This window comes from Dermochelys coriacea, chromosome 3 (genome assembly GCF_009764565.3).
Source record: "Dermochelys coriacea isolate rDerCor1 chromosome 3, rDerCor1.pri.v4, whole genome shotgun sequence".
Classification (NCBI taxonomy): Eukaryota; Metazoa; Chordata; order Testudines; family Dermochelyidae; genus Dermochelys; species Dermochelys coriacea.
In genome coordinates, this window is record NC_050070.1 from 57,066,814 (window position 1) to 57,085,866 (window position 19,053).

Sequence of the window (19,053 nt, forward strand, 5' to 3'; positions counted from 1 at the left end):
CTAGTGGGGTCCCGCAGTGGTCTGCCTTGACTCAGATACTATCCATCCATCATTAAATTACTTGGATAAGGAGAAGAGAGTATGCTTATAAGACTTGTGGATGACACCAAGTTGGCAGTATTTGCTAGCACTTTTGAAGACAGCGTTAGAATTCAAAAGGAGCTTGACCAATTGGACTGAAATCACCAGGATGAAATTCAGTAGAGACTAGTGCAAAGGGCTTCACTTGGGAAGGAAAAAAAACCCAAATGCATAACTACAAAATGGGAATAACTGGCTAGTCAGTAGTAATACATTACAACCCCGTTTGGTATCACAAACTGAATGAGTCAACAATGTAATGCAGTTTGTGTTTAAAAAAATAAATAAATAAAAAGCTAATATCATTCTGGGATGTATTAACAAAAGTGTCGTATGTAAAACACAGGAGTTAGTACTCCAGTTGAGGCCTCGCTACAGCTGCGTAGAATAGGACAATTGTGTGTAGTTTTGGGTGCCTTTAAGAAAGGTGTGTAGATATTGGAGAAAGTCCCGAGGAGAGCAACAAAAATGATAAAAGGTTTAGAAAGCCTGATCCACGAGAAAAGGTTTAAATAAAACTGGGCATGTTTAGTCTTGAGAAAAAATGACCAAAGGTGGACCTGATACATCTTAAGATATGTTAAGGACTGTGTGATTGTGCTCTTGAGGGTCCAACATAAACTACAGGGTAGTAGGATGCAAAAGTCCACAGAGTTTGAGGCAGTTCACACCCACCCACCCTGGGCTGGAGTCCCCTGCAACTGTCTTGTTAGGCCTCTCACAGCCAGCACAGACCACCCAATGGTATCTTTATAAGAGAGTCCTGTGAAAAAGACAAAATCAATAGTCCTGTGCTAGGCCTACCTTCTTCCTGGAGGGGCTCTGGCAATTAGCAGTCTCCACAGAAGTTCTGGGTTGGTCCTTTCCCCAGGAAGCAATTCGATTATTAATTTGTTCTGGTATCTTTCCAGATATCAAAGTTAGGCTGACTGGTCTATAATCCCCTGGGTCCTATTTATTCCCCTTTTTAAAAACAGGTACAATAGTCACCCTTCTCCAGTCTTCTTGCAACCTTACCTGTTCTCCATGAGTTCTCAAAGGATAATGGCTAATGCTTCCAAGATAATTTCAGTGTACTAGGATGAATTTTGTCAGGCCCTGCTGACTTGAATACATCTAACTTTTTGAAATATTCTCTAACCTGTTCTTTTGCTGTTCTGGCTTGTGTTCCTTCCCCCTTGTTGTTAATGTTAATTATGTTAAACATCTGATCACAGTTAATCTTTTCAGTGAAGACTGAAGTAAAAAAGGCTTTAAACCTACTTTAATCCATTATTAGGTCTCCTTCCCCTTTATATAGTGGACCTATACTTCCTTTGTTTTTCTCTTCCTCCTAATGTAGTTATAGAACATCTTCTTATTACTTTAAGTATCCCTTGCTAGGTGTAACTAACTCATTTTGTACCTTAGACTGATTTTGTCCCTGTGTGCTTGCACTATACTTCTATACTCATCCTTAGTAATTTGTCTATGGTTCCACTTCTTTGTAGGAATCTTTTTTTCATTTTTCAGGTCATCAAAGTGCTCCTAATGCACTGTATGATTGAAATATGATCATGTATATCATTAATATTGCCATTGTTAGACAATTAAAACAAATCTTGTACAAAGCATATCATGTAATGTGTTAATGGAAAAGTTATGATTTGCTAAATAAGATTATCCTATTTATGTATTATCGCTGTATCTGAACTTATGGATATTGGCTATATATCTGTATCTCATATGTGTTTGTTCCTGGGGTAATACCCTTGAGGTAAAATCTACAGAGAAGCCAGACTGCTGTGGGTTAATGCCCATTAAAGACATTTAACTCTCGCAATGGGGCTTAGAAGAAGCTCATTCTGCCCAGTAAGTTTTTCTGTGGATACCTTAACATAGATATGGCCAATGGCTGCCCCTGTAAGTCAGCAAGCCATGTAAGGACATGTGATATGCTCATGTGACTCTAAACTCCATTTTGTGCCATAACTTTCCACAGACAGGGGCTATGAGCTCTGTTTGGGGCAGTAAAATTCCAAGCACATAGTGGAGGATATAAAAGAGCATTGAAACATCTCCATGTTGCCTCGTTCCTGCTCTGATTCTCTGGACTGTGGATTTACAGCTGAACTATGGACAGAGGAACTTCCAATCTTTTCGAAGTTACTGGAGACTTTACAAGCCAGCAGTCTGTAATATCATTGCTACAAACCTGATATAAGAAGATTGTTGTTATTGTGTGTATATAAGTTATTAACAATTTTTAGCTCTCTTCTTTTCTTTATGAATAAATCTTCAGATTTTAGTTACTAAAGGATTGGAAACAGTGTGATTATTGGGTAAGATCTGAGTTATATATTGATCTGGCTATGTGGCTGATCTCTTGAGATAAGAAGAACTCTTTGTTTGATGAAGCTGGTTTTCAATAACCACTCATCATAAAGTCTAGTGTCAGGGTGGTGAGAGAAGGGCTGGAATGCCTAACAAGACTGCATTTTTGACTTCTTTTTAATCAGTGTGGTGAGACAGAAGTTTACTTTTGTTACTGGCTTGGTATAATCTAATGATACAATAACCACCAGGTGGAGTGAGTCTATTCTATTTGTCAGCATTTTGTCCTGAATCTGGCATTCTCAGCTGTGACCTACTGAGGCACGGTGACAACTTAAAATACTGTCTCTGAGAAACTGGCACTTCTCCTGAACTCCCTTTTACCTTATATTTTCTTCCCATTGGACCTTACCTACCAGTTCTGAGTTTGTTAAACTCTGCTTTTTTGGAGTCCATTGTCCTTATTCTGCAGCTCACATTCCTTCCTTTCCCTAGAATCACAAAGCCTATCATTTCATGATCGCTTTCATCTAAATTGCCTTCCATTTTTAGACTGGCTACCAATTCCTCTCTGATAATCAGAAGGAAATATAAAATGGCAGTCTCCCTGGTTTACTACCTCAGCCCTCTGAAACAAGAAGTTGTCTCCAACATATTTCAAGAACTTACTGGAAATGTTTATGTTGTGCCATATTACTTTTCAAACAGATTCCTGAGTAGTTAAAAGTCCTCCATTACTATTAGGTCTTGTATGTTGGATATTTTTGTAATTTGTTCAAGCCTTATCTTCCCCCTCTTCCTGATTTTTGGTGTTCAATAATAGACTCCAACCATGATGTTGCCCGTTTTTCTTTCCCCTTTTATTTTCATCCAGAGACTTTCAGCTGGTCTGCCTCTCAGCTCCTTTTGGACCTCAAAATGTTCTTGATGTACAGTGTAACACCTCCTACTTTTTTTCCTCTGTTTTTCTTCCTTAATAAGCTATAGCCCTCTATACCAATGTGCTACTCATAACATTATCCCATAGAGTCTGAGGCCAATTAAGTCATACACAAGCTGAATTAAGATGTCCAGTTCTTCTTCTTTATTCCCAGTGTTCTTTGAACTAGTGTGTACGCTTTCAAGATGTTGAGCAGATTCACCCATTGTTGCTCCTATGACTCCCCATTGTAATTTCATATCCCTCTAACATCCAAGCCTCTGTCAAAGTCACCTTTTTATACCTTCCTCTGAGCTTTTGTGATATTCCCCCTTTTAATCTAGTATAAAGCCCTCCTCATTTGGTTGCATAATACAACTGTACTGTGAATGAGACTTATGTTCCTAATCACTTGTGCTTTTTGGACTCCCACTCATTCTTGCTAAACTGCAGCTTGCTCCTTCCTCAAAGTACTTTAACTCTGACCTGGATAATACTAAGTCTGTCTTCTTCCATAAGTCATTTGCAGTTATCCCTTACTAACACTGAAATGGTCTTCATTCTAGGCATATCATTCATTGTTTTATAGTAACTACTGTCATTCCAATCTTGTCAATTTTTATTACACATGAGAAACACAGACACACACATCTAATTATACATGCTACAATTAAGAAAAACCCACTACTTTCCAGTGACAGCAGAAATGATCACAAACAAATGATGATAGAGCAAGATTTTTTCTTTTAAAAGGACGTTATGAAAGAATCAATTGACAGCTAGTAAAGGTCTCAAACTGCTGGTAATCTGAATACTCAATAATGATTAGATATGAGTAAGGCAGCATTATTAAAATTTTAAATTTTCACAACATGCTACTTTTGTTTGGTGCATGTTTTAATCAGTTTCACCTACTCAAATTTCAAAAATAACTGATTGCATGTCAAGTTACACAACTAAGCGGGCACTTTTTATTTCACAAATACAAATCTGAAATTGCCACATTTTGTCCAAATTTTGATTTGATTTCTGGATTAGTGCTAGTAAGGGTTCATTTTGAAATGCATACTTTAAGAACTTCAGTTACAATAGGTGAGGATTAAAAGTACCTTTTTAATTTTTCAATTTAAAAATTATGAGCCATTCTGTTGGGGAAACATTGCCATATGGGAAATTGGAGTTCAGATCCTAACCTGAATTGGGAACTACTAAACCTATGGGCTGAAGGGAGGCAGCCCATTCAGAACTGGAAAGAGCAGCCAGCGGCTATTCTGGGCCAACAGGGAGTCTGGTGGCACCTTAAAGACTAACAGATTTATTTGAGTATAAGCTTATGCTCAAATAAATCTGTTAGTCTTTAAGGTGCCACCGGACTCCTTGTTGTTCTTATGTATACAGACTAACACGGCTAACCCCTGATTCTATTCTGGCCAGTTCATAGTGGTTTGGTGAACTTCAGATTCTAATCTAAAAAAGGAAAAAAAAAAAGCCACAACTCCCTTACTGACACTGCTATTCTGTCATAAGTGTTCTAGCGCAGATTGGGAACTGTCTCAGTTCCTCCACAAACGTGAAAAATGCTTTGTGGCTGCATCTTCATTAGAGGGGAAAAAAAAGTCATATGTTTAACGTAAGTTAGCTAACATGGTCACGAAGACAAGGTAAAGTGAAGACAAGGTAGTTTATAACTTTCACACATTAACAGGTCAAGTTATGAACAAGCTGAGGGTTTACCTCAGTTTACAACCTGCCTTGTCCTAACTAGCTCAAGGTACATTTCTCATGAATTAAAGTTGCTATCTTGAATTAATAAATCTTGTATCCTAGTGAAGATATAGCCTTTATGCTTTAGTTCCCCTGGTCAGGTTGCTAACTTTCTAATGGTACAAAACCGAATCCCCTTGCCCCTCCCCTTCTCCGAGGCCCCACCCCACTCACTCCATCCCCTCTTCCTCCATTGCTCGCTCTCCCCCACCCTCATTCACTCGCTCGCTCATTTTCACCAAGCTGGAGAGGGTCCCTTTTCAACCGGGTGTTTCAGTTGAAAACCGTACACCTGGCAACCCCTGTGAAATGAGGTTAGTAATACTCCCTTACCTCACAGGTCTGCTCTGAGGCTAATCTCCAAGTGCGTCGGGACAGCTGCTCAGATGCTATAGTGATGGGGTCCAATATTAATACCTAGGACAGTTTAATCCTTTTATCTGTTCCCTTATTTCTCTTTAGAAGGAAACAGGCTCCTAGACTGCCCAGCACTCTCAACAATTACACACACTAAAAATTAAGTAACTGGAACATAGTTCTTTGTATTACTTGCTTTCCACAATTGTGTTTCCACTATAAATATTGGGGACATTAGGGTAGATGCAGTTTTTTTAATTCTTCAGGTAGTATAATGTCATCAACGGCCGCAGAAGCAACAGAGCTAACTTGCTTAACTGTGGAGTTAAAGCAGTTGGGCTCTCTCCTCCAAGGCTGTAACTCAACCAGCTTAGCTCATAAAAAGAAAAGGAGTACTTGTGGCACTTTAGAGACTAACAAATTTATTAGAGCATAAGCTTTCGTGAGCTACAGCTCACTTCATCGGATGCATAGCTTAGCTCATGTTACAGGCAGAGTGCCTTTACACAAGACTTTTAAAATGTTACCTAAAACTAGAGCAGGTCAGGAATCCCCCATCCCCCCGCCCGCCCTTGGGGGGGGGGGGGAGTCAAAGTGCCAATTTGTTGAAACCAAAACTTTTTGCAGAACTACTGAGCTCTGGGCTAGTCTAGGGTGGGTGTCTTTTTTTTTTTTTAAAGTTTCATTGTGGAACAAAAACAAATATCAAAACCTCAGAAGTTTTGGTCAAACTAAGTTCTTGTTTTTTGGCCAGCCCTAGTTAGAATATGTTAGTGAACACATGCTTATAACACAATTTTAAATCCTACTCTAAACAGTACCTTAGACACAGGATCTACAACTTCTGAATATCTCAGGAGTTACTAAATCACATATAAAATCCCTTGGCATTACAAGGGGCCAAATCATGATGTTTTTTCTCCTGCATGTAATCTCATTGAAGACAATGGAACTGCATACAAACAATTTATAGAAGTGAGGGTTTCAGGCTCAACTCCAAAGGTTGGAGACCTGTCACTGAATAGGACTCCCGAAGGAGAAAAGACTTCACGGTTTCTCAAAGTTAAAAATGATTCAGGCAAGTTTTTCCTGTCTCCCAGAATGAGGAGAAAGGAAAAAAAAAGACTAAAAAGTCAAATGAAGAAAATTCACTAAAGAGGGTTTCTCTCTTCATTACTTTTCCCTCCACAAATATATAGATTCGTTATGGCCCTAAAGGCGTGTGTCACAGGACACAACATGAAGGGGCACTAATATGGCAGATATATGCTGTGTGTCATGACACTTTATGGAACAAGATGAAGCTGTGAATCAAAGGACATTGTAATGGAGTTAACAAAGTGATCACTTTTGAGTGACTTTAAGGCTCGTCAAAGCTACAAAGTGAAGTGGCAAAAGAGAGAACCCTGGAGCTCCTGAACTGGATCTAAGAGTTCATCTCAAGATTTGAAATCAGAAGGCAACGTTGCTGTGTTTTACCCTCTAGTGACCTTGTAATTTAAAGAAAGACTCTTAAAAAAAAAAACTTAAGTAAATCTTCATGAGATTTAACTAAGAATGACATAGTAATGATCAGCCATTGCTTAATCTGGTGTGCAAATCAAAGACTCTTATCTTTTGATACATCTCACTTTATTTGTTCAATCAAATGCATCCGATGAAGTGAGCTGTAGCTCACGAAAGCTTATGCTCTAATAAATTTGTTAGTCTCTAAGGTGCCACAAGTACTCCTTTTCTTTTTGCGGATACAGGGAAGATAACCAGATGGTAGTAAAACAAAAATAAAAGTCCAAGATTTCTAAAAAGTGGATGCCTAAATTATTTTCCTAAATTGAGTTTTAGGCATCTAAATAAGAGGCCTGTTTTACAGAGGTCTGAGGGCCTGGACACATCCATGGATTTCAATCAATCAATACAGATTTAGGAGCCTAATTTAGGAATCTATTTTTGAAAACTTGACCAAGAGTTTTAGGGAATTAAATAATATCGTACAAGCTAGTCAGTGCACAGCATCACTTACAGAAAGCTGTAATGTATAAATTAAAACTGTTCCATCATAAGGCCAATAGCAGCGTGAAAGAGAGAGAAATTAAGTGTCCTGAGGAAAGATACGTTTTAAGATGAGAATTTAAGTGAGGTGGAGAAACAGTGGAGTTCTGTTTCAGATACCAGGAGCTATAGAGAAATCCATCAGACTCAGAGTAGTGAAATTGTGACAGGGATTAGAGTGGGGCCTGTTGCAAGATGAATAGAAGGAGTAGACATAGTAAGGGGAGACCATGTCTATGAGGAAGGCTGGCATAAACCCAAAGAGAATTTTGGAAACAGACTATTTTAACTTAATCCTGATATGAATGTAGAGCTATATAACATGAGTGATGTGATTACATTATTGTCAAATATGTGGGAAGGATAGGGCAGCCTCCCCTTAGGACACTTGTCAGCATCAGACTGTGGCATTACCAGTGTGCCTGCCTCATTTTCCCCTTTAGGGAAATAGCCCTCAAAGGGTGTGTGTGTATGTGAGACCAAGGCAGGAGCAGTTCTTTTTTGCCCCCTGGATGAAGTGATCTCCAATAGTATAATACACAAAAAATACAATCAAAATCAGGAACCATTTCCAAGTTCAAATTTAACACCCCAACCATTGTGAGTGAAATTAACAAGGATGTCAGAAATGGCCCCTTAACCCGCGGGCTGAACCGCAGAATGAACAGCTAAGTTTAAACTATTCTTATGCAGGCAGCAGGCATCCTGGGGAGGCTTCTCCCTCAGCCAGTCCCCCTGCTCCCTGCTGCAAGCTAGAGGGGAGCCGCTGCAGACCCTGCTGAGTGCCAGGTTAGGGGGAGGGGAAGCACGGAGCCTAGCCATGTTGGCAGCCTGGCTGGAGGAGGAGGGAGGACAAGGAGAAAAATGTGACAGTGAGTTTTCACTTTTTCAGGCTTATTCTAATATTAAAGTTTTATTACAGACAGTACTGTAGTCGTAGTAGTAGCTTTATTTTTTATATCTAAGTCATGCAGTGGGAGGGATCCATGAAGTATGTAGAAGAGATGGGTTGCTTGTGTTTGGACTGCACTGGTAAGAAATGTAACTTACTTTCAGCCCTGGCCCTGCCCCTTCCACCTGAGGCCCCGTCCCTTCTGGGGGAGGGCAGAGTGGGCCCCATACTGGTCAGAGCTGTATTTTACTTTCACCCCTGGCCTTCTGTTTAATAAGAATCAGGCTGACCTGGCCAAGACTCTCTCTTTTGCAATGCTGCTGGAAACCTGTGACCAGTGAGGCAGCTAAAAGCAATGCTTTAAACAGCCCAACACTGTTACAAGTTGGCCAAGTCTCAGAGTAATTGATAAAACCATGTGCTGTGCTCAAGTTTCTCCAGCAGTTAGGTTGCATGTGAGATGAATTTTCTGTATTTGCTCTTCTTTACTCTCCCCTTTTGTGTGCATTTATCTTGTTTTGTCTTTAAAAAAGCAGAATCAGACTTTAACAACAAGAGCAACAACAGCAGCTCAAGCCATCTCAACTAACTTCATATCTTTTCCCCCAAAAAAGGGCAATTTCCATCTTTAATACCATCTAAAAGACTACCGATCTGTGTGTGTGTGTGTGTGTGTTTCCCTATAAAAACCTCTCTGCAGCTAAAGGGCAAGCAAATAAAGGATAGTGTTAAAATAAAAGCCTTACTTAATATTTTATATTTCAAATGCTTTAACTGTTTCTTTTTTCTGTATCTTTTACTAAAAGGTCCTAAAGATTTTTAATGGTAGTTGTTGCCATGGGACTAAGCAGGCCAAGGTCTCTGTACTCAAACCCCCAAGACTTGCTTAACTGATCAATGTTGCACAGTGACAGGGTAATATTAACACTTGACTCTCTGGACCCATTTATTCTATCAAAATTAACACAAACTTGTACTTTGTGTAAACTAGCACTTCACAGCATTCTCAGTCCACTGTCATAGAATACCCAGGGATGCCAGTGTGAGGTTTGCACAAAACCACGGGTAAAATAAGGTCTTTATGTAATAACTGAACTTTTAGTTATTTTTTCAATACCCAACAGTTGCACACTGCATCAGCCAGTGTGAAGTATGCTCAACATTAGGACCCTTGATATTTCTGCCCTTTGTTTCTCTTTCATCCTCATCCTCCTTTTTTCATTCCTGTCCCTATTCCCTGTTTTTCTCTCTCTTATCCCTCTTTCCCTCTGAATTTCTTTCTCTCAGCAACAACAAATTCTTTGCAAGGTTCTTCCCCATTCTCTCTTCTAAAATTGTCAGCAGTTAAACAGCTAATGCTGACAAAAGTGTCATCATTAGGTTTTAGAGTTAATGCTCCAAGTGAGATTCCTGGGGGAGATGACAACTCAGAATTATTTTTCCAGGCTATCTACAGACTCAGGAAGATGGCATGGCATCATTCACATTCAGAAAGTTATCTTTGCAAAAGAGTTCCTCAAGCAATAGCAACACTTATGGCAGAGTCTGGAGTTATGGACAGAGAGTAGTTAATGTTCTGCACCTTTGTACCCCTGTGTCTGTGGTGGTAGATGGTTAAATTTTGTTTTATATTGTTTGAGCCTGCTTGTTTCTTTTTGTCCTTGCCTTTTAGGGGGAAAACAGTTTTTTAAAAATATATATATACATATATATACACAATATATATATATTCATAATGCATTTTAACTGATTGTATTATCAACTCCTTTTTTTTAAAGGAGGTTTATGATATTGTGGATAAATTATGTATAAAAACAATAGAAATGCTTCAAAGCAGGTTGAAAGAAGAAAACTGCAGGCTTTCTGGAATGCTTTCTTTCCGAATGTGAGATAGGGGAACATCAAACTTGTTTTAACAATGGCAACTTTTTTTGTCATGTATAAAAATAGATCACAGTGCAGTGACCCAGAGAGAGAGACTGTAAGGAAGCGTGTGTTCCTGTAAGACTCCTGACTGTATTGTTACAATCTGCGTCAAAGAATGAGAAATCAGAATTTCATTGCTTCCTGTATTCTTTGAATTAGAGTTTGAATTGTGCTGTGCTGTTTTGATGTCTTCAGTATTTTTTAATTTAATTAAGGCTCATGTTTCTCTATCTAGTCCAGGTAGAAGGGCACAGAAGAAATAGCCATTTACCACTGTAATTGCACTTCACTCTTTTCCATTTCAACTGATATGTTTTGAATGTAATTTATACTACTGCATTCTTTAGCAAACTGGCTGATTATGAATTTTAAATGAAAAAAGAATAGAAATGGAGCAAAGTTAACCTGTGTTCATTGGAGAGTGCCCAGGCTGGCTGGAAAAACTTTAGTTACTTCTCAGTCAGCAATTTGGAGTCCTGCAGGTGGCTGGAATGTTTTCACACTCATAACTGTCTTATCAAGTTGTTAAAACTTGAACTTCATAGTTCAGGTAATTGGCAGTGCATTATGGAGCCTTTCACCTCAAGGTCATTGGTCTGAATCAAGGTAAGATTATAATGATTGAAGGTTATTATGAGCAGATTGCTGTTCAGTGGCCTATTTAAAATGAATTTATCTCAGTATTGTTTCTAGTTCACAGGTATATGCATTAAAAAACAACAAAACATCGTAATTGACACAGTCCTTGATAATCTCAGGAAGGAGACCAACCTATGTTTCTTATATTAGTCCTTCCAAGTGTAACCTTTGATTTAAATATTTACAATTACTATTTTAAATGTAAATAATAATACCAATGACCAAATTAAATTCTTTAGGTTTACGCCTAAAGATGAATTTAATTTAGTGGAGGATTGTGAATGACACGAGTGATAGAATTAAAGACTTTATTTAAAATAAAATATTTATAATAGTTAAGGCAAACAGGAATTACAGACTAACCATACACTGCATTTTATACTCACATTCCATGAAGAAATAGTGCATCCAGGGATGGTCAGTCCCTGAAAGAAAAGAATGGGTATATAATCCTTTTTCCTAATGGTACCTTGATGGTAGATGAGCATGCTATTCTTAAATTAGCATGCTACTCTTTTTGTAATCATTTACAATAACAACCCTTAATTAATTAGCATTAAGCTTGCCTTTTACTATATGGATAGTCTTCTACCATAATTAAAACACCTTCTATTCCTTCATTGGCTATGTAATATTGAACATTGTTTTAATTAACATCTACATAAATATCCTTTCAATAACTATCAGCATAGATGGCATTCTTCCAGAACATTCACATTTTACTTAAAACTCTTGTTAAAACACGTTTACAGCATGACCTGGGGTTATGTCCTAATTTACCTCTAACTTGCCTCTGACTTGTCTTATTTCACAGTCCCAATAATTTACCAGGCCTCATTACTGGCAAGCCTAAATGTAGGCCCCCAAACCTGTTCTCTACTCTCATTTTATGACATTTCTATTTAACATAAACAAACATCACTTTTATAGGCCACACAAGCTAAGGTGGTTGACATACCTAGAAAAGCTATCATGGGAAAGTCTGGTTTCAGAGTAGCAGCCGTGTTAGTCTGTATTCGCAAAAAGAAAAGGAGTACTTGTGGCACCTTAGAGACTAACAAATTTATTAGAGCATAAGCTTTTGTGAGCTACAGCTCACTTCATCGGATGCATTACATGAAGTGAGCTGTAGCTCACGAAAGCTTATGCTCTAATAAATTTGTTAGTCTCTAAGGTGCCACAAGTACTCCTTTTCTTTATGGGAAAGTCTGCATACCTGTTGCTTATGCTTTATATGCTGATTGGGTAAGGAGAAGATATCAGCCTTGGCTACTGTCAGTCAGGTACCTTTCATAAGCATGCTGAGAAAAACATCTAATTAATAGACCCTCTGATTTTTGCCAAGGGGAAAAAACAAAAACTGTTCATTAATTATAAAACTCCAATTCTGATCCATTGCATAAAATTAAAGAGCAATGATCTTGCACCTGAAACCTGATGAACTTCAACACATGTACTCCAGATCTACAGTGTAACTGAGAGCAGAATCCATCCCACTTTCTCTCCCATATTTGTTACCAGAATGTACTTCAGTACTTCAAGGACTTTGATACCGGATAGAAATTAATATTATACTGACTTAATTGTAATCTGAGAAGTAGGGTTGCCAGGTGTCGGGTTTTTGACTGGAATGTCTGGTGGAAAAGGGACCCTGGCAGCTGACGGAGCCATTAAAGGTCTGTTTGACCGCATTAGGCTGGGGCCAGGTTGTGCGTGGGGGTAGGGACGGCAGTGGGGCTAAGGTAGGCTCCATGGCCGGCTCCATGCAGCTCCCAGGAATCGGTGGCATGTTCAGCTTCTAGGTGGAGGGGTGGTTGGGGGGCTCCACCCACGGCCCCCGCCCACAGCTCCCATAGGTTGGGAATCCACGGTGGGCACGAATCCGAGATGCTGTGGCTGTAGCCAGCTTCCTCCGTCCCTGGGAAATGCTGGGGCAGCGCTGGTGCAGCTGCTATTTAAGGGGCCACCTGGGGGCAGCGCCTCCCAGAGCCCCTGCGAACCGCACCAGCCAGAGCCGCCTAGAGCCCACACCCCGAACCTCCTCCTGGGCCCCAACCTCCTGCCACAGCTCAGAACCCCCTCCCGCACCCAAACTCCATCCATAGCCTGCACCCCAGCCCCCGACCCCAGCCCAGAGACCCCTCTCAAACTCCAAACTCCACAGCCCTACCCCCCACCCAGCCCAGAGCCCACTCCTGCACCCCAAACCACTGATCCCCAGCCCTACCCCAGAGTCCTCACCTCCTCCGACACCCAACCCCCTGCCAAGCTCAGAGTCCCCTCCCATACCCTGAACCCCTGATTTCTGGCCCCACCCCATAGCCTGCACCCCCAGCCCAGAACCTGTATACCCTTCTGCATCCTTAACCCCCTCCGGTACCCCCAACCCCAAGCACCCTCCTGCTCTTCCTAGCAGCTGCCCCAGCTAGGTAGCCCTGCTCCCTGGAAGTGGCCGGTGGCTGCTTGAGAAGGAGGGGTCAGGTGGAGATGCTCCAAATTTGCGGCTCCCTTCCTCAGTAGTCCCTACACAGAAGCCTCCGCTTCAGCTCCTCTGAGCTCTCTGGGTTATGTCTACAGTTCAATTAAATGCCTTGCTGGCCTTGCTCAGCAGACTGGGCTGTAACATTACTGTGTAGACATTTGAGCTCTGAGTCCCTCCCCCCTCAGAGGTCTCAGAGCTTGGGGTTCAACTAGCCCAACACAGCCCCACAGCGAGCCAAAATCAGCAGACACAGGGCAGCCAGCTTTAATTGCTATGTAAACACACCCATACTCCCTCCCAGCAAGTGGGACACAGCAGCTGCTAACTTAGGTGACTGTGCAGGCCAGTCCTTCCCCACAGGAGGTGCATGTAGGTTAAAGTGGTTTTGGGTGTCTCTGTCAGTGCATTCAGGGGCAGTGCACTGGGGCTGGTTCGGCCTTCGCCACTGGGGTGGCCATTGCAACCCGCCCAGTCAGCAGGGCACATCAAGAGCCATGCTAGCAGCCAGACATTGTTGTGTGCAAAGCCTGGCACTTCACACTAGTGGGTGCCCACCACAGTCTGCAAAAAGTGGGTCATATGGTCTGATGGTGCCAACACCATTGGCATCACAAAAGGGGTCTTGCAACAGGGAATGCATAGCTTCACTAGGACTGTTGTTCCTGAAACAGAAGAGCTAGTCCCTGGCTATGGTAATCTCTCTCACGCTCTTAGACAGACTCTTTATGTTTCAAAAGAAGGACAACTTGGAAATGATAGGACAAAGTTTATTTTTAAGGGCACCTCCTCAATGTTTTATTTGAGACACACACTCAAATACACATAACACATTGTATTACAGTGTACAATCCTTTGCATGATTATTGGAGTATACAAGACAATATTTATCAATTTGATGTGTAATGTGGAACATTGGGCACCAAATGAAGGATAGGTGGTCACACTGTGTGTGACACTAACATATTTCCTCTCAACCTGCTTTGGGACAAATCTGGGATGCAGTACAAGTGAAATAACTTGAAGAACACTAGAAAAATCTATTGGTTAGCAGGATGGTAAAATAGGGAGGGGTCACTTTCTGCAGCATGAATTACATTTTGTGCAACCTCATCTTCTTAACATTAAAGAACTATAATGAATTAATAAAATAACATCAATGCAATACTAAGGTTATATATTTAAACATAAGTGTCAGGAAATGTTTACATTAAGACTCCCATAACATTAATTTGTCAAAATTGCATATATTGTCTATTAAAGCATACATTTAAACAATTTAACTAGTCATTAAAAATGAAACAGCATAACTTTTTTCCCTGCTATGCTTGGTGACTTATTTTCTAGAATTGAATTGCTGTGATCTGAGTCTACTAATCTTAGGTGTGTAAATCACTACGGCAAGTGGAGAACTCATGAGATTGCTTTTGGTATGGAATGCCATGTTTATAGGTAAAAAACAAAATAGGGCAACACGCATGGAGTAAATAGCCTCAGAGAATAAAGGGGTGGTCAATCTTGATTAGCTGTAAGGGAAAATATCAGGTGTAAAAAATGGTTTGAGGTAATCTATAAAAACAAACCTCCCAAAGACTTTAGAAAAAATCAGATATACTGTAAAAAGATTAAAAGAAAGATGAGATACTGGACACTGTGTTTGCAGTGAAAGAGTTCAGATGACAATCAGATTTGGGAAATGGAAAGAGTTTCCACTTTAAATCATATATTAATCAAAATAAATAGTAAAAGATATCCAATGTAGATAAATTTCAATCTGATGGATATGTTCAAATCCTACTTTCCAGGACTTCAAAAAGAAAGAGAAGGAAAATAATGTCAGCATGCACTGACATAACCAGGGGAACAGCAATATTATTTATAGTCTCTAGAACTTTATGAAGCTCACTTGCTACATACCAGTTAATATGGCAGAACCAACCTGTCACCTTACTGTTCCATAAAGAAGATTTGTCTATAATAGGAAGCATTAAAACTGAGTAACAAGAAACTAATGAATTCATTTTTGTTCTAAATATACCTTTATTGGAAGGTAACAGAATTCTGCTATACAGTGTGACTTGTTTTGTACCTCAAATTGAATGCATCTGTTAATAAGGAATGTGAGAAGTTCAGCCTTCTTGGAATCTATTACTGGACTTACATGTTGTGAATAAATGTTCTTCTTACCTGGTGCAAAGCTTTAAGCAATATATAATACAATGAGCTCTCAGGTACGGACTCTTGAAATCATTATATGACTCACACTGCTATTATTTAACAGAGAATTGTAACTGCTTCTCCTGTGAGTGACAGATGTGATTCATTACATTTGGTCTTGTTTTTACCTTGAGAATGCTACTGATGCCAGCTCATAGACTAACGTTTGGCAAGTCAAAGAGAGGCTGCTAGTTTGGAATGTTTCTTTGTAGTTTGAAAGCTGTAGCTTTGAACTCCACAGTAAACACTCCATACTAGAGCCAAAAAAGTTCAAATAATAAACAATAGAAGCCTTTTATCTAATATCAGCAATCCATAGATACAAAGTGAGTATATATAAATGTTTTACTTTAATATTTCAGATCTTGCTTCCACTTAAGAAGTTTAAAGGTCTTTCATTGAGTGAATCCAATCCAAGTGAATCCAAGTGAATTACTATACTGTTCATGAATATTTAACACAAGAAACTTCTATTAAATATCATACAGTTTCATAAGGAATGAACATGTACTGAAAATACCTAAGTATTGCTAAAATTAGGTTCTTAACCCACTGGGGAGCAGCATATGAGCTGTTGCAGTGTTTCTGACATTGTTGATATTGTTGAAAACTGTTCATAACAATTAAAATAAGGTGTTTTTCCTGCTGTTTCCAAATTAAGAATGAAAAGCTATTAGGAATTCTAAACAGCCCTGACAAGAACTGCAGAGCAACTAGTGCTGAAATAAACAGGGTCAGTTCTGGTTTACTTTTACTATAAGGAACGCACAGAGGTTCCCTACTCTTCATTACCACCAGATTCATAAAAAGGATATTCAGCAAGTAGAGGGGGAAAGAGGCAGAACATGGATGTGCACGTTATGGCCCATTTGCTATTGACAGAGTTAACTGTGAATCTCAAGTTACTTACATGATGCTAAACACTTTCACTTCTTAATCACCTGCATCCTGTGTCAGCACATAGCATTCACATAAAGTATCCTATAATTGCTTATTTGTATTCCCTGGAGGATATAATTTAAAATACAATAGTACTTTCTATCTCAAAGTGCAAATGTCAAACCTTCCAAGTCTCCATATTTATCTTACCAAAAGGAAGTAAACAATATTCTTGAATGAATTTATAAAGATTAAAAGAACAATTTATATCTAAAAACAATGTTTGAGTCCCAGCAAACCAAACATTTGAGTACTCAATCAATGATTTTTAAAGAAGTAGCATCTATGGAAATATATATATGGCATCATTTAAAGATGTTGCACAGGATAGACCTTGCAAGCCTGGTGGCCAGAAGCCTACATAGTAGGGAGCTTGCTATGGACACCTGTTGGTGAATCAGTTGAAGAGTGACTCAGAGCTGCTTGTGAACTCCAGGTAGACATAAACTCCATAGGGAAGGGAGTTCTCTCCTGATATCTGTTGATGAGCAAGAGAAACCATGAAATGGGCCAGACCTCATTTTCATTTCTGTTATGTTATAGTTTGGGGCATTTAGGTCAATATTCAGCTAAGTTTTAAGTTTGGAGGTAATAAAATATTATTATTCCTGCCAAGTAATGAAAGGGCAAGAGAACTGTATCAAAGGTGCCTGAGGTGAGGGGTCATTCTAACCAACTTGCAGTTTGATACAGATGGGTAGCAGAGCCTAGACAAAGCCAGAGAGAGAGATTTCTGTCTTTTGGTGAGAATGCATTCCTTTGGGGTGGGAGACGAATCAGGACTCTGCAAACCCTAGACAACACATAGTGAGTGGGGGTGTATCAGAGAAAGGGGAGGAGGGAAATGACTATTGGAGGAACACATTACCTTGGTAGACTCTTACAACTGCAAGTGGAGGATTGAATTCAAGACTATTGCCAAGACACTCTGGGGGCTGAGAGTCTTAAGAGATATATACAGATACTGATGATTATTACTGGCTTTTCCAAATTTATTTTTATAAAGTTTTATTGTCTCAATAAATAGACAATAAAGAAATGGACTCAATGTGTGTGGGGAAATTTTGCCTATCAAGGGTTCTTGAGCGTATTTAGTTTTCCTGGTTTTCTGAGTGGGGGCTTAAGCCACTGTTATTTGTTAAGGAGTATTTGTGGCACCTTTAGAGACTAACAAATTTATTTGAGCATAAGCTTTCGTGAGCTACAGCTCACTTCATTGGATGCTCACTTCATTCATATAAATGCATCCGATGAAGTGAGCTGTAGCTCACGAAAGCTTATGCTCAAATAAATTTGTTAGTCTCTAAAGGTGCCACAAGTACTCCTTTTCTTTTTGCGAATACAGACTAACATGGCTGCTACTCTGAAACCTGTTATTTGTTAACTTTTCAGAAGGAACCCCATGATAATTGCACCAAGCCCTTTTTTGAATTTGGTAACCAGAAACTGATGCATAATTGTACCATTTACAGAAGATACATCTGTGCTCAAATTGACAGAGATTTGGGCTTAAATAAAGTACAGAATTCTTGATATTCTTAAAACATGTCTGTACAAAAGAGATTCAAGAAAGTATTCAAAAGATGGATAAGCATGCATATAGATGTGCCCTGTACTAATATTGGGGAATCTTGGATTACAGTCATGTGCTATAAATGTAAGATACATAAATTAGAATTGCTTGGAGATAGTCTCACTTGTACAATCCTTTTCTCCAATATTTCTCACCTATGATCGAGTGTGCTTTTCATGAACACTGCCGTCTCTTTTAATCATCTCAAGCTGCCCTCCCACTGCAGCTTTCCATGTATCAGATGGGTTGCAAAATGTACACAAACAATCCAGGTATCTCAGTACTGATTTAGTGTAGTTTATGTGGAAGGGACACTTCAAGTCTTTTTATGCACTACATAAGACAGAGCTAAAATGGAATATAAGGCATTTAAGAATAGAGCCCTCAAGGAGGGTCTCTGTTCTTCCTTAAAATAAGGCCCATTTTTGCTCTCATTAAAGTCAAAGGCTACCTTCCCATTATTTAGGTTTGATATCCATGTTGGTATTAAAGGGTAGATTCTTCCTCACTGTATCTCATCCATTCCATACACTCCACCATAGTCCTAGGACATTTCTTCTTGGCATTCTAAAGATCTTTTTTTCTCTGTTACACCAAATCCATCACTCTACTCAGTTTTCAGCTGACCAGACTGGTGGGAAAAAGCTTCCTGAAACACCAATGCCAATATTGCTATGTATGTCAGCCATCAGACCCATTATCAACTTCCAGAATGAGCATATGTATCAAACATATGAACCCCCAGCTCCTTTCAATTATACTAATTCATGTCCATTGAATCCCATATATTTATTTCACCAATAGGGAATCTAGATGAGGGAGACCTGGGAAGGCTATTTGAATACGGTTTGTAGTGTTGTTGTAGCCACCTTGGTCCCCAGATGTTAGAGAGACAAGGTGGGTGA